Below are 17,494 nucleotides of genomic sequence, written 5' to 3' on the forward strand. Positions count from 1 at the left end.
ATGTCAGATGGACACCTTTTGGTCAACTGCTTGTATCTTTCCCAAGCTTCATAGAGGGATTCACCATCTTTTTGTTTGAAGTTCTGAACATCCACTCTAAGCTTGCTCAGCATTTGAGGAGGAAAGAATTTATCCAAGAAGGCCGTGACCAGCTTATCCCAGGAGTCCAGGCTATCCTTAGGTTGTGAATCTAACCATATTCTAGCTCTGTCTCTTACAGCAAAAGGGAAAAGCATGAGTCTGTAGACTTCAGGATCAACTCCATTCGTCTTAACAGTCTCACAAATCTACAAGAACTCAGTTAAAAACTGGTAAGGATCTTCAGATGGAAGTCCATAAAACTTGCAGTTCTGTTGCATTAAAGCAACTAGTTGAGGTTTAAGCTCAAAATTGTTGGCTCCAATGGCAGGAATGTAGATGCTTCTTCCATCAAATTTGGACGTTGGTTTTGTGAAGTCACCAAGCATTCTCCTTGCATTATTGTTATTGGGTTCGGCTGCCATCTCCTTCTCTTGTTCTAATATTTCTGAAAGGTTACCTTTAGATTGTTGTAATTTAGCTTCTCTTAGTTTCCTCTTCAGAGTCCTTTCAGGTTCGGGATTGTTCATACCCTGACCGAGCTCTCCAAACTCGGGAAGTTCGCAGAAGGTCCGACCTCGTCCCAAAGGCCCACGCCTGAGGTCGGACCTCGGACAAATAAAGAAGGAGGCCCAAAACGAAGGAACATAGCCCAATCTAAAGGCGGCTAAAGCCCAGAAAGATAAGGCGGTTCCCTTGAAGATATGACCTCACTTAAAGATAAGATAAGATAACTAACTTATCCTATCCACAGGAGGCCACATCTCACCATATAAATACACTGGAGCACCCAGGTATAACTCATACTCTGATTCTACAAAAAACCTGTTTATACCCATGCTAACTTAAGCATCGGAGTGTCATTGCAGGTACAACCCCCAGCCGCTCAGCACACCAAGCTCGGGTCACGGAACCCCTACCTCGGGTCTTGCCAGACGACCGAGCTACACGTTCAGGTAACCCTCGGAACATTGGCGCCGTTGCCGGGGACCCTGGAAGTCATCCCTTTACCATGGCGGACGACCCTCCCAACAATAACCACGCTACATCAGAACAAGAAGAGGAAATTGACACCGGAGAACGACCGGACAGCCCTCTATCACCACGCACTCCAGGAGGAAACAAACAGAATCGCCCAAAGACATCACTTCCAAACAAAAATCCACAAAATCCCGAAAAAGAAGAGAGCTCAGAAATTCTAGAAGCAGTACGGGCACAGCAAAACCGACTGAAACAACTCGAAGACATAAAAAAGCAGAAAGAAACTGAACAAGATTTGAGAAGGGAAGCTCGCAAGCGCAGAGAGTTAGAAGAAAAGCTGCGGAAGATAGAGGCCGAGTTGAAAGACCGGACGGAACGCGGCGCCACCCCCGAAAACAACCATGATCCCTTCACGCAAGAGATCATGAAGGAGAAGGTACCGCGAAACTTCAAACCACTGATATGGATCTCTACGACGGCACCACCGACCCAAGTCACCACTCAGCAACTTCCGAAGCAGAATGTACCTGGTCGACGCCTCCGACGCGATTCGGTGCAAAGCCTTCCCCACCACTCTCACCAAGTCGGCCATGAAGTGGTTCGACAACCTGCCACCAGAATCAATCTCCAGCTTCGAGGACCTAACCAAAAAATTCCTAACAAGGTTCTCTATTCAAAAGGACAAGGCAAAACATGCCCCCAGTCTACTCGGGATCAAACAGGGTAACCAATAAACTCTCCGAGAATACATGGAGCGATTCAACAAAGCCTGCCTGGACATACAACACTTGCCCACTGAAGCAGCCATCATGGGACTAGCAAACGGCCTAAAAGAAGGACCATTTAGCCAATCCCTATCCAAACGATACCCGACCTCCTTATACGAGGTGCAAGAGCGGGCAGAAAAATATATCAACATGGAGGAAACCTCCCAGCTAAGAGACTCTTCTAGGAAGGAATCAACCTACCCACTCCGAGACCGAGATCGAGAACAGAAAAAGAAAGAAGAGTCCAACTCGGACAAACCACGGAAGTACCATAGCTACACTCCCCTCCGAGTTTCCCTGGTAGACGTCTACAGAGAAGTATGCCACACCGCCCCACCGACCTTTAAAACACAAGAGAGCGGGGAGAGATCGGTCCGAATACTGTGAATACCACAAGCTACGGTCATTCTACTAATGACTGCCACGACCTGAAGAATGTTATAGAAAAGCTAGCCAGAGAAGGAAAACTCGACAGATACATAGCGGAAAAAGGAGAAGAGACCAAAAAGAGAAGGAGGGGAGATAACGAGGATCGGGCGAACAGACCCTGCGAACCCCTGAAAGGCACATACACATGATAAACGGAGGTTTTGCAGGCGGAGGAACATCCAGATCCTCGCGAAAAAGACACCTCAAAGAGATCTATCATGTCCGAGAAGACAATCCCCTGCCCGAGCTGCCAACCATCTCATTTACCCAAGAAGATGCTCAGGGGATAATACCCGGCCACGACGATCCTATGGTGATCACCATTATCCTAGCAAACGCCACTTACATCGAACCCTGATTGACCAAGGAAGCTCAGCATATCCTGTTCAAAGCGGCCTTCGACAAGCTCGGGCTTGAAGAAAAAGAGCTAAAGGCCTATCCCTCCGACCTATTTGGGCTAGGGGACACCCCGATCCACCCCTTAGGATACATCTCGCTACACACTACCTTCGGAAGAGGCGAGCAATCTAAAACGTTAAGCATCGACTACATTATAGTCGACGTTACCTCAGCATACAATGCCCTCATTGGGCGACCAACCCTAAACAGACTGGCAGCTGTGGTCTCAACCCCACACCTCTGTATGAAGTTCCCTACCGCAAAGGGAATCGCCACCCTAAAGGCGACCAAAAATTAGCACGGCGATGCTACAACGAAAGTCTAAGCCTAAAAGGGAAAGAAGTCAACACAATAGAACTCGGGCGAGTTCAAACCCGAGAAGACCTTCGGCCACAACCAGAGGGAGAAACCGAAAGGATCCAAATCGGGAACACACCTGAAAAAGTAACAAACATTGGAGCAAACCTCGAAGCAGGCCTAAAGGAGGAACATAACCCTCTTAAGGGAGAATTCCGACCTCTTCGCCTGGAAGGCCTCCGACATGCCAGGCATAAGTCCCGACCTGATGTGCCATAAGCTATCAGTATACCCGGGATCCAGACCCGTCCAACAGAGACGCCGGAAGCTCGGACCCGAGCGCATGCAGGCAATAGAAGAACAGGTACAAGCACTGCTAGATGCAGGATTCATTAGGGAAGTAAAATATCCCCTATGGCTCGCAAACGTGGTCCTGGTAAAAAAGCCCAACGGAAAATGGAGGATGTGCGTCGATTACACGGATCTCAACAAAGCCTGCCCCAAAGACCCATATCCACTACCAACATCGACGCCTTAGTCGACGCAGCCTCAGGCTACAGATATCTCTCCTTCATGGATGCATACTCGGGATACAATCAAATCCCGATGTACGGACCCGACCAAGAAAAGACCTCGTTCATAACCCAAGGGCAAACTACTGCTACGTAGTAATGCCCTTCGGGCTGAAGAACGCCGGGGCAACCTACCAGAGGCTAATGAACAAAGTATTCTCAGAGCACATCGGGCTACAGCTAGAAGTGTACGTCGACGATATGCTGGTAAAGACACAAGAAGACAGAAACTTGGTTCCCGACCTCACAAGTGTCTTCGGCACCCTCAGGAAACACAACATGAGACTTAACCCGACCAAGTGCACCTTCGCCGCAGAAGCCGGAAAGTTCTTAGGCTTCATGCTGACTCAAAGAGGCATCGAAGCAAACCCGGACAAATGCCAAGCGATACTCAAAATGAAGAGCCCGACGTGTGTCAAAGAAGTACAACAACTAAATGGAAGGCTAGCCGCCCTATCAAGATTCTTGGCAGGATCAGCGATAAAATCACTACCTCTCTACTCACTCCTAAAGAAAGGGAAACCCTTCTCATGGACCCCGGAGTGCGAAAAAGCCTTCCAAGAATTCAAGGAATTCCTCAGGCAGCCACCAATCCTAACCCGACCTTTAAAAGGGGAAGAGCTCGTATTATACCTCTCGGTCGGACATCGGGCAGTTGCTTCAGCATTAATACGAGAAAATGACCAAGGACAACACCCCATATACTTCGTAAGCAAGGCACTACAAGGGGCCGAATTAAACTATCAGAAAATAGAGAAATTCGCCTACGCCCTAGTATTCACGGCTCGGAGGCTCCGTCCCTACTTTCAAGCCCACACCATCAAAGTCCGGACGAACCAACCCAGGAGACACATCCTACAAAAAACAGACATGGCAGGACGAATCCTACAATGGGCGGTGGAACTGTCCGAGTTCGACCTCCACTATGAAGCCCGGACTGCCATAAAATCTCAATATCTAGCCGACTTCATCGCAGAATATACTGAGACCCCGGGAACCCCCCTCTCGTGGAATCTGTATGTCGACGGGTCCTCAAACAAAACAGGAAGCGGAGCCGGTGTTATACTCGAAAGCGACCAAGGAACACGGATAGAGCTATCCTTAAAATTCGAGTTCCAGGCTTCAAACAACCAAGCCGAATACGAGGCCCTACTAGCAGGACTAAGCTAGCCGAAGAGGTCGGAGCCCAGAGAATCACGATCTTCAGCGACTCCCAGGTCGTCACATCACAAGTAAATGGAAGTTACCAGGCCAAAGACCCTACTATGAAAAAATACCTGGACCAAACACAGGCACAATTACGACACTTCCCGGAAATACAAATCCAGCACATACCTCGGGAATAAAATGCCCGGGCAGACGCCCTCTCGAAGCTCGCTAGCACCAAGCCCGAGGCAACAACAGAAGCCTTCTCCAAGAAACCCTACAATCTCCCTCCGTGCTAAGAGAGGAAGAAACGTTAAATATCCAACCAACAGCAAGGATGGATGACCCCCATACTCAACTACCTGAAGTCAGGAACTCTCCCCATAGAAAGAAAAGAAGCTAAAAGGCTTACAAAGGACGCCCAGAATTATACGCTAATTCACGACGTATTATACAGAAGAGGATTCTCAAACCCCCTCCTTAGGTGCGTTCCGACCTCAGAAACAAAGGGCGTCCTCGAAGAAGTCCACGAAGGCATGTGTGGGAACCATCTCGGAGCTCGGGCACTATCCAAGAAAGTAGTCAGGGCCGGGTTCTACTGGCCGACCTTACAAAGAGACGCGACAGAGTTTGTGAAAATATGCCCCCTGCCAAAAACACGCCAATTTTCACAAGGCACCGCCCGAAGACCTTATCGGCATCACTGCGCCATGGCCCTTCGCAAAATGGGGACTCGACCTACTCGGCCCGTTTCCACAAGGACCGGGGCAAGTCAAATACCTCATAGTAGGGGTCGACTACTTCACAAAGTGGATCGAAGCCGAACCCTTAGCCACTATTACGGCTCGGAAAAGCCGTAAATTCCTATACAAAAACATCGTCACGAGGTTCGGAGTCCCCTACTCCATCACAACAGACAATGGAACACAGTTCACGGACACAAGTTTTCAGAACTTGGTGGCCGAACTAAAAATCAAACAGCAATTCACATCGGTCGAGCACCCACAAGCCAATGGACAAGCAGAGGCTGCAAATAAAGTCATCTTGGCCGGGTTAAAGCGAAGACTCCAAGAGGCCAAAGGGGGGTGGGCCGACGAACTCCCCCAGGTACTATGGGCATATCGGACAACCCCGCACTCTACAACGGGAGAATCCCCATTCCGGCTAGCTTACGGCATGGAGGCGATGATTCCTATCGAAATAGATGAAGGGTCGCCCAGAGTCATCTTCTACAACGAAAGAGGCAACCCACAGGCACAAAGGGAAGAACTCGACCTCCTCCCCGAGGTCCGAGAAAGAGCCCGAATCCGAGAAGAAGCCTTAAAACGGCGAACGGCCCTCAGATACAATCAAAAGGTAATAAAGCGAAGCTTCTCCAGTCACGACCTGATTCTAATCCGAAATGACATCGGAACACAAAAGTCGGGAGAAGGAAAGCTAGCCGCAAATTGGAAAGGGCCCTACAAGGTAACAGAAGTCTTAGGGACAGGCTACTACAAAATATCCGACCTAGAAGGCAATGAGCTGCCCAGGACCTGGCACGCCTGTAATCTAAGACGGTACTACAGCTAGAAAAACTTAACCCGAGGTGTACTCTTTTTCCCTACAAGGGTTTTTTAATGAGACACCCGTTAAGTAGGATACCCGACCTAAAGGTAAACACTTTGTAAATATTCTTTCTTTTTAATACTAATCAAATTTCTCTATTTTCTCTTCCTCATGATGAAGCAAATCCTAGAAAGTACCCCACCAAGGCGCATTAATTTATGCTCGGCAAAACGCAAAAAATCATTTGCCAAGAGACCATACAAGGTCGGCAAAGATAAAGCGACGAGGTTCAAATTAATGTGAGAAGTTATAAAGTAACTCTGAAATGGCTCGAAAAGCCAAATAAAAAAGAGGTTACAAAAATAACTTAAAAAGGCCGACCAAACGACGAAGTCGGACCCAACAAAGGGAAAAGTTATAAAGTAACTCTAAAATGGCTCAAAAAGCCAAATAAAAAGAGATTACAGAAATAACTCAAAAGGACCGACCAACGACAAAAGTCGGACCTAACAAAAAGGAGGTACTCAAGCACCCGATGTCCGAGAAAAAGCTCGGCCCAAGAAAGAAGCCTTAAAACGGCAAGAACCAGGATTTCGAAAAACGCTTACTAAAAAGTTGCTTTACAAAAAGCAACTAAAAAGTACAAAGCGAAAAGAACGAAATCGAAAGAAATTTCAAAACGCTAGCTAAAAAGTTGTTATCCGAAAAACAACTAAAAAGCACGAAAGCGGAGACATAAAGTCAAAACGCTAGCTAAAAAGTTGTTATCCGAAAAACAACTAAAAAGCACGAAAGCGGAGACATAAAGTCAAAACGCTAGCTAAAAAGTTGTTATCCGAAAAACAACTAAAAAGCACGAAAGCGGAAACATAAAGTCAAAACGCTAGCTAAAAAGTTGTTATCCGAAAAACAACTAAAAAGCACGAAGGCAGAAAACAAAGGTCAAAACACAAACACCGCATAACAAAGTCACCACGAGTGGCTAAATAAAAGCAAAAGGTGACCAAAAGTGTTCACAAAAGCCATCCAACAAAAAGCCCACAGGCCGGGCAAACCACTAAAAAGATCACAGAGGATCAAGGTCCTTTCCGGTCTCCGCATCAACAGAAGGCTGAGGAGGGAACATCGAAATCGGGACTGCATCGACAGCACCATCATCCCGGCTTGAAACCTCCACACCAGATCTATCCTCAGCCAAAGGTGAAGTCGGGTTCACAACCGGAACCTCGGGGTCGGACACCGGAGCCTTGTGGTCGGACACCGGAACCTCATCCTCGGCAGGAGCAGGAACAATCTTTCCCTCCACAACAATGTTTTCCGTACTGAATAAGCTCAGATCCAGGTCGGGAGCAAGAACCCGGACCTGATCCCTCAAATTCACAAACATAGCATCCATACCCTTGGCCACATTATCTTCCAGCTCGTAAAAATCATCCCGAGCAGACTGCAACTTCTCCTTCGTCTCCACAAGCTCGGCATACAGCTTAGTATAGTTCTCCGTCGCCACCCTCGCCATCTCCTCAGATGTCTTCGCCGCCGCCACAGCCGCGGTGGCCCTAGTTTTCTCTTCCTCCAAAGAGGCCTCCAGCTCAGTAATCCTGGCAGCCTTCAGTTGACTAATCTTATCAAGCTCGGACCGTGCCTTCTCAAGTCGGGAGCTGGTCGCCCCAAGGGGAGCTTTCTTGAACTCCCGAGCAATAGCGGCATGAAGACTAGCCATCCGAACACAGCTCCGCGCCATATACTGAAAGTGATGCTCCATAGACGCATCATCAGTAGAAATAAAGGTCCGGGGGAGAATGTGCTGCTCAATCCAACCAAGAGCGTCAAAATCCTTATCATTGAAACCGGCAAGCTCTTGAGAGGTCTTCTGTTTCTTGGGGGGAGGACCCGAGGTCGAAGACGGGGAAAGGTGACCGGGTCCGGAGGTCGGAGGATCTTGAGTTATAGCTCGGAACTGAGGAGTCGGAATGGTCTTCGACCGAGTCTGAACACCCACGGTAGTCTTCTGCGGAGAAGATCGGGCAGAAGCCTCAGCCTCGATATTCCGAGCAGCCGCAGACTTCTTCGACCGACGAAGGAACTTCATGGAATCAGCCTGAGAAGACATCTCTGCAGAAACAAAAGAAAGGGATTATCACAACAGAAAAACCTCCAAAACGAAGCCAAAATACTAAGATGAAATCTCAAAGAGGTCGGGAACTACCTAACTCGGAACGGAGAAGGCTTGGATCTCCCAACATTTTCTTCGTATCCAAGTGAGGTGCCCGACCCCATAAACTGCTCAACACACCCACAAAAGCCTGCTCCACCTCATCTAGACTCTCAAAAGTATACTTCACCGACACTACATTCTCCTGCCAACAAAGAGGAAAAGAAGGCTCCCCACTCTCATCTAGAAAGAAAGGTCGGACATCTCCAGCAGCCCGGACCTTGAAATAGTAGTTCTTGAAATCATGAAACGACTCATCATACAAGGTACAAAACTTCTTTCCCTGGTTAGCCCTAAAAGAGACCCAGGACACCTTCCCAACACCCGACCCTGGCTTCGTCAACACGAACAGATAGGAAAAAGAGAAACAGAAGGGGAGACGCCCAAAAACTGACACAAAAGTTGAAACAGCTTTAAAAACGCCCAAGAATTTGGATGGAGTTGCGTAGGGGCAAGGTTACAAGACCAAAGGACCTCGGACTCTAAGTCGGTAAAAGGAAGTCGTACACCCAGCTTAGAGAAAAAACAATCGTAAGCATAAAAGAATAGCTTCTCGGAACTTTCTAAAGGCGGGAAGCACACTCTCTCCTCGGACTCCGGGGCTACTAGCTCATAATCCCGCTCAGACTCCCTGTTCTCACAAATACTACACTCCCTACGGAACCTAACTAGATACTCAGAATCTACAACAGAAGGGACCCTTAGAGGAACAGGATCTACCCAACCAAGACCACTCGGAATCTTGGTCGACATTGCTTGAAACACCTTTCGAGACATAAAAATCTTGCCTACAAAGAAGAATACAACAGCAAGCCAAAAATCACATAATAGGCAGACAGCAAAAAACCCATTCAGCAGAAGCAAGAAAACAAAAGTTCTTTTAGAAGAAAAATGCAGTAACCCGAAAACAAAGTACCAAGAGAAAAGAGCCCCCCCCACATACAAACAACCAAAGTAATGGCGGCGCCTCTCTTCGGGGCAACCCCAGCATAGAAGAAAAAGAAACAAAAGCATATGTGCACAGCGAAAGTAAAGACGAGAAACAAACCTGGAAGAAAGGAAGAAGACGACGAGCTCCGATGCAAGAAGAACAGAGAGAAAGAAGGAAGATGCTCGAAAGAGAGGTGGCGAAAAACCCAGAAAAAGGAAAAGGGAACAGAATAAACAAAGAAAATGAGGAAAGGGGCAAATAAATAATGCCTTCGCAGAGCCCGAACGGAAATCGAGGAGAAACGGTAAAAAGCAATAAATGCTGAAACGGCCATTTTCAAAATTTTGAAAAGACGACTATGCCCGAGCTCGTCCTCTCAAAAGGACGAACTCGGACAGGGGCACTGTTCATACCCTGACCGAGCTCTCCAAACTCGGGAAGTTCGCAGAAGGTCCGACCTCGTCCCAAAGGCCCACGCCTGAGGTCGGACCTCGGACAAATAAAGAAGGAGGCCCAAAACGAAGGAACATAGCCCAATCTAAAGGCGGCTAAAGCCCAGAAAGATAAAGGCGGTTCCCTTGAAGATAAGATGACCTCACTTAAAGATAAGATAAGATAACTAACTTATCCTATCCACAGGAGGCCACATCTCACCATTATAAATACACTGGAGCACCCAGGTATAACTCATACTCTGATTCTACAAAAAACCTGTTTAATACCCATGCTAACTTAAGCATCGGAGTGTCATTGCAGGTACAACCCCCAGCCGCTCAGCACACCAAGCTCGGGTCACGGAACCCCTACCTCGGGTCTTGCCAGACGACCGAGCTACACGTTTCAGGTAACCCTCGGAACAGGGATCAATTTCAACAAGAGTGCCTTTTTTCCTTGTTTCTGCTCATATGAAAGAGAAGAAAACAAGAAAAAAAGAGGAATCCTCTATGTCACAGTATAGAGATTCCTTTATGTTAGTAGAAGAAGAAAGGGGGAGAAGAGTGAAGAAGAATGGGTTCGGATTTTCAGATGAAGAGAGGTGAAGAGAAGTGTTAGCAAATAAATAATTAAATAGAATAAGAAAAGAGAGGGAGAATTTCGAAAATAATTTTGAAAAAGAGGTTAGTATTTTCAAAAATTAAAGATAAGATAAGATTAAAATTAAAATTTAAAACAAAAAAAAGAATTTTTGAAAAAGGGATGAGATATTTTCGAAAATTAGAGAGGAAAAAGTAGTTAGGTGGTTTTGAAAAAGATAAGAAACAAACAAAAAGTCAAATAGTTAGTTGAAAAAGATATTAAAATCACATTTGAAAAGATAAGAAGATAAGAAGTTAGATAAGATATTTGAAATCAAATTTTTGAAAAAGATAAAATTTTGAAAAAGATATGGTAAGATATGTTTGAAAAAGATTTAATTTTTAAATTAAAATTAATTACTAACAAGAAACTAAAAGATAAGATTCTGGAACTTAAAGATTGAACCTTTCTTAACAATAAAGTAACAAACTTCAAATTTTTGAATCAATCACATTAATTGTTAGTGAATTTTTGAAAATTTGATATAAAGATAAGAAAAATATTTTGAAAATATTTTGAAAAAGATTTTTAAAATTTTTCGAAAATAATAAAAAATGAAAAAGATATGATTTTTGAAAAAGATTTTAAAAAGATGAGATTTTTAAAATTGAAAATTTGACTTGACTTGTAAGAAACAACTAATTTTGAAAATTTTTGACTAAGTCAACTTCAAATTTTCAAAATTTTGAGAGAAAAAAGGAAAAGATATTTTTTTGATTTTTGAATTTTTAATTATGAGAGAGAAAAACACAAAAATGACCCAAAACATAAAAATTTTGGATCAAAACCAATGATGCATGCAAGAACACTATGAATGTCAAGATGAACACCAAGAACACTTTGAAGATCATGATGAACATCAAGAACATATTTTTGAAAAAATTTTTGATGTAAAGAAAACATGCAAGACACCAAACTTAGAAATCTTTAATGCATGGACTCTAACAAACAAAAAATGCATATGAAAAACAACAAACAACACAAAACAAGAAAACATCAAGATCAAACAAGAGGACTTACCAAGAACAACTTGAATATCATGAAGAACACTTTGAATGCATGAATTTTCGAAAAATGCAAGAAAAAATTTTAAAAGCATGCAATTGACACCAAACTTAAAAATTGATTCAAGACTCAAACAAGAAACATAAAATGTTTTTAGTTTTTTTTTTCGAAAATATTTTTGGAAAAACGAAAAAGAAAAGAAAATTTTGGAAAAGATTTTTGAAAAATTTTGAAAAGAAAATTACCTAATCTGAGCAACAAGATGAACCGTCAGTTGTTCAAACTCAACAATCCCCGGCAACGACGCCAAAAACTTGGTGGACAAAATTGTGATCCTCAAAGTTGGTCTCTTTGTACTTGTATGAAGTTTAAATATTCGCTCTATCAAAAATACCCCAAAGAGATCATGGTATGATGAATTGGGATCTTAATAATCCCTGGTAATGGCACGTGTGATCACAACTCCATTCAACTAACCAGCAATTGCACTGGGTCGTCCAAGTAATACCTTACGTGAGTAAGGGTCGATCCCACGGAGATTGTTGGTATGAAGCAAGCTATGGTCACCTTGTAAATCTCAGTTAGGCGGATTAAGTTGGTTTATGATAAGTTCGAAAATTAATAATAAACAGAAAATAAAATAGGATAGAAATACTTATGTAAATCAAAAATGGGAATTTCAGATAGGCGTATGGAGATGCTGTGCTCCTCTTGAATCTCTACTTCTTTATTACATTCATCCAATCCTTCTTACTCCTTTCCATGGCAAGCTGTATGTAGGGCATCACCGTTGTCAATGGCTACATCCCATCCTCTCAGTGAAAATGGTCCTATGCTCAGTCACAGCACGGCTAATCATCTGTCGGTTCTCAATTAGGTTGGAATAGAATCCCTTGATTCTTTTGCGTCTGTTACTAACGCCCAGCCTTCAGGAGTTTGAAGCTCGTCACAGTTATTCAATCCCAGAATCCTACTCGGAATACCACAGACAAGGTTAGACTTTCCGGATTCCCGGAATCCTACTCGGAATACCACAGACAATGTTAGACTTTCCGGATTCCCATGAATGCCGCCATCTATCTAGCTTATACCACGAAGATTCTGTTGGAGAATCTAAGAGATATGCGCCCGGCCTAAGGTAGAACGGAAGTGGTTGTCAGTCACGCGCGTTCATAGGTGAGAATGATGATGAGTGTCACGGATCATCACATTCATCAAGTTGAAGTACAACGTATATCTTGGAATAAGAATAAAAGAGAATTGAATAGAAAATAATAGTAATTGTATTGAAACTTGAGGTACAGCAGAGCTCCACACCCTTAATCTATGGTGTGTAGAAACTCCACCGTTGAAAATACATAAGTGAAAGGTTCAGGCATGGCCGAATGGCCAGCCCCCCAAAACGTGATCAATAGCCTCCTAAGATGAAGAATAATACAAAACTGAGACCAAAGATATGATCAAAGGACTAGGCGTCCAAAGATAGCTAATACACTAGTAAAAAGTCCTATTTATAATAAACTAGCTGCTAGGGTTTACAGAAGTAAGTAATTGATGCATAAATCCACTTCCGGGGCCCACTTGGTGTATGTTTGGGATGAGCTTGAATGTTACACGAGCTGAGGCTTATCTTGGAGTTGAACGCCAAGTTGTAACGTGTTTTGGGCGTTCAACTCTGGTTCGTGACGTGTTTCTAGCATTTGACTCCAGAATGCAGCATGGAACTGGCGTTGAGCGCCAGGTTACGTCATCTAATCTCGAAAAAAGTATGAACTCTTATATTTTGCTGGAACGCTCTGGATGTCTACTTTCCAACGCCGTTGAGAGCGCGCCATTTGGAGTTTTGTAACTCCAGAAAATCCATTTTGAGTGCAGGGAGGTCAGATTCCAATAGCATCAGCAGTCCTTTGTCAGCCTCCAGAAAATCCATTTCGAGTGCAGGGCTGACAAAGGACTGCTGATGCTGTTGGATTCTGACCTCCCTGCACTTGAAATGGATTTTTTGGGGCTACAGAACTCCAATTGGTGCGCTCTTAACAAAGTTGGAAAGTAGACATTCAGAGCTTTCCAGCAATATATAATAGTCCATATTTTATTTGAGATTTGACGCTGCAAACTGGCGCTCAACGCCAGTTTCATGTTGCATTCTAGAGTCAAACGCCAGAAACACGTCACGAACCAGAGTTGAATGCCAAAAATACGTTACAACTTGGAGTTCAACTCCAAGAGAAGCCTCTGCATGTGTAAAGTTCAAGCTCAGCCCAAGCACACACCAGTGGGCCCAAGAAGTGGATTTGTACATCAATTACTTACTTCTGTAAACCCTAGTAGCTAGTTTAGTATAAATAGAACTTTTAACTATTGTACTAGGAGTCTAGGCTAGTCTTTTGACCATTCGGTCTTTTGATCACATTTGGGGGCTGGCCATTCGGCCATGCCTGGACCTCTATCACTTATATATTTTCAACGGTGGAGTTTCTACACACCATAGATTAAGGGTGTGGAGCTCTGCTGTACCTCGAGTTTTAATGCAATTACTACTACTTTCTATTCAATTCAATTTATTCATGTTCTAAGATATTCATTGCACTTCAACATGATGAATGTGATGATCCGTGACACTCATCATCATTCTCACCTATAAACGCGTGACTGACAACCACTTCTGTTCTACCTTAGACCGTGCGCGTATCTCTTGGATTCCTTAATCAGAATCTTCGTGGTATAAGCTAGAATTGATGGCGACATTCATGATAATCCAGAAAGTTTAAACCATGTCTGTGGTATTCCGAGTAGGATTCATGGAATGAATGACTGTGACGAGCTTCAAACTCGCGATTGTTGGGCGTGATGACAAACGCAAAAGGATCAAGGGATTCTATTCCGACATGATCGAGAACCGACAGATGATTAGCCGTGCTGTGACAGAGCATTTGGACCATTTTCACTGAGAGGATGGGATGTAGCCATTGACAACGGTGATGCCCTACAAACAGCTTGCCATGGAAAGGAGTAAGAAGGATTGAAGGAAGGCAGTAAGAAAGCAGAGATCCAACAGGAAAAAGCATCTCCATACACTTATCTGAAATTCTCACCAATAATTTACATAATTATTTTTATCTTTATTTTCTGTTTATTTATTATTATTATTCGAAAACTCCATAACCATTTATTATCCGCCTGACTGAAATTTACAAGATGACCATAGCTTGCTTCATACCAACAATCTCCGTGGGATCGACCCTTACTCACGTAAGGTTTATTACTTGGACGACCCAGTGCACTTGCTGGTTAGTTGTGCGAGGTTGTGAAGAAAGTGCTAAGTTATAAACGTGTATACCAAGTTGAATGCCATTATTAAAGATCACAATTTTGCCTATCAAGTTTTTGGCGCCATTGCCGGGGATTGTTCGAGTTTGGACAACTAACGGTTCATCTTGTTGCTTAGATTAGGTAATTTTCTTTTTATTTTCTTTTCAAAATGTTTTCAAAAAAATATTTTTTAAAATTTTTCATCTGTTTTCAAAAATTATTCTAAATTTTTAAGAATGAATTCTAGAGTTTCATGTAACATGTTGAAGCCTGGCTGGCTGTAAAGCCATATCCAAATCCTTTTGGAATAAGACTTCAACTAATCACCTCAATGCATGTAATGCCATCCTAAAGCTGGCTGGCTATTAAGCCATGTCCAACCCTTGGATTGGAGCTTTAGGCTAACATTGAAAGATTCCTGGAATTCTTCTTAAAAATTTTAAATTTCTTATTCTCTTTTTCCTATATGTTTTTCGAAAAATATAAAATAAAATCCAAAAAATTTATAAAATCGAAAAAAAATCAAAAATATTTTTGTGTTTCTTGTTTGAGTCTTGTGTCATGTTTTAAGTTTGGTGTTAATTGCATATTCATCTTGTTCTTGCATTTTTTGAAAATTCATGCATTCATAGTGTTCTTCATGATCTTCAAGTTGTTCTTGGTAAGTTTTCTTATTTGATCTTTAAATTTTCTTGTTTTGTGTTGTATGATGTTTTTCATGTGCATTTTTGCATTCATAGTGTCTAAGCATTAAAGATTTTTAAGTTTGGTGTCTTGCATGATTTCTTTGCATTAAAAATATTTTTCAAAAATATGTTCTTGATGTTCATCTTGATCTTCAAAGTGTTCTTGGTGTTCATCTTGACATTCATAGTGTTCTTGCATGCATAATTGGTTTTGATCCAAAATCTTCATGTTTTAGGTCATAATTGTGTTTTTCTATCTCATCATTAAAAATTCAAAATTCAAAAAAAATATCTTTTCCTTGTTTTACTCATAATTTTTGAAATTTTGGGTTGACTTAGTCAAAAATTTTTAAAATTAGTTATTTCTTGTTAGTCAAGTCAAAATTTCAAATTTAAAAATCTTATCTTTTCAAAATCTTTTTCAAAAATAAAATCTTTTTCAATTTTTTTATTATTTTTGAAATTTTTAAAATTTATTTCCAAAATCTTTTTCTTATCTTTATTTCAAAATTTTGAAAACTTTACTAACAATTAATGTGATTGATTCAAAAATTTGAAGTTTGTTACTTTCTTGTTAAGAAAGGTTCAATCTTTAAATTCTAGAATCATATCTTTTAGTTTCTTGTTAGTCAAGTAATCAATTTTAATTTTAAAAATTAAATCTTTTTAATCATATCTTTTTATCATATCTTTTATATCATATCTTTTTTAAAATTTTATCTTTTTTCAAAATTTTGATTTCAAAATATCTTTTCTAACTTCTTATTTTTTCAAATTGACTTTCAAATCTTTTTCAACTAACTATTTGACATTTTGTTTATTTCTTACCTTTTTTAAAACCACCTAACAACTTTTCTCTCTCCAATTTTCAAAAATACCTCCCTCTTTTTCAAAAATTCTTTTTAATAAACTAATTTTAAATTTTAATTTTAATTTTAATTCTTCCTTTAATTTTCGAAAATCACTAACCCTTTTCAAAATTTATTTTCAAATTCTCCCCCTCTCATCTTCTTTTATTTTATTTATTTATTTACTAACACTTCTCTTCATCTCAAGAATCTAAACCTATCTTCACCTTTGTGTTTGGATACTTAACTCTTCTCCTTCTTCTATTCCTTTCTTCTTCTACTAACATAAAGGAATCTCTATACTGTGATATAGAGGATTTCTCTTCCTTTTCTGTTCCCTTTTTTTCTCATATGAGCAGGAACAAGGAAAAAGGCATTCTTGTTGAAGCTGATCCAGAACCTAAAAGGACTCTGAAGAGAAAACTAAGAGAAGCTAAAATACAACAATTCAGAGACAACCTTACTGAGATTTTCGAACAAGAAAAGGATATGGCAGCCGAACCCAACAACAATAATGCAAGGAAGATGCTTGGTGATTATACTACACCTACTTCCAAATTTGATGGAAGAAGCATCTCAATTCCTGCCATTGGAGCAAACAATTTTGAGCTGAAACCTCAACTAGTTGCTCTAATACAACAAAACTGCAAGTTTCATGGACTTCCATCAAAAGATCCCTACCAATTTTTAACTGAGTTCTTGCAGATCTACAAGACTGTTAAGACTAATGGAGTAGATCATGAAGTCTACAGGCTCATGCTTTTCCCTTTTGCTGTAAGAGACAGAGCTAGAACATGGTTGGACTTACAACCTAAGGATAGCCTGGACTCTTAGGATAAGCTGGTCATAGCCTTCTTGGTTAAATTCTTTCCTCCTCAAAAGCTGAGCAAGCTTAGAGTGGATGTTTAGACCTTCAAGCAAAAAGTTGGTGAATCCCTCTATGAAGCTTGGGAAAGATACAAGCAGATGACCAAAAAGTGCCCTTTTGACATGTTTTCAGAGTGGACCATGTTAGATATTTATAGTCTGTCTGAGTTCTCTAAGATGTCACTGGACGATTCTGCAGGTGGATACATTCACCTAAAGAAAACGCTTGTAGAAGCTCAGGAACTTATTGAAATAGTTGCAAATAAGCAATTCATATACACTTCTGAGAGGAATTCCGTGAATAATGGGACGCCTCAGAGGAATGGAGTTCTTGAAATT

At 41.9% G+C, this 17,494-nt stretch overlaps 2 non-coding genes across 2 annotated transcripts; one reads left to right on the top strand and one right to left on the bottom strand.

Annotated features, from left to right (window-relative positions):
* LOC130964969 (small nucleolar RNA R71) lies at window positions 1-104 on the top strand. Its single transcript, XR_009081031.1, has one exon. It is a non-coding gene; the product is annotated as a small nucleolar RNA R71 (small nucleolar RNA).
* A 17,072-nt stretch (window positions 105-17,176) lies between these two features.
* On the bottom strand, window positions 17,177-17,280 carry LOC130964745 (small nucleolar RNA R71). Its single transcript, XR_009080821.1, has one exon. It is a non-coding gene; the product is annotated as a small nucleolar RNA R71 (small nucleolar RNA).
* Between the last annotated feature and the right edge of the window lie 214 nt (window positions 17,281-17,494).

This window comes from Arachis stenosperma, chromosome 2 (assembly GCF_014773155.1).
Source record: "Arachis stenosperma cultivar V10309 chromosome 2, arast.V10309.gnm1.PFL2, whole genome shotgun sequence".
Taxonomy (NCBI): domain Eukaryota; kingdom Viridiplantae; phylum Streptophyta; class Magnoliopsida; order Fabales; family Fabaceae; genus Arachis; species Arachis stenosperma.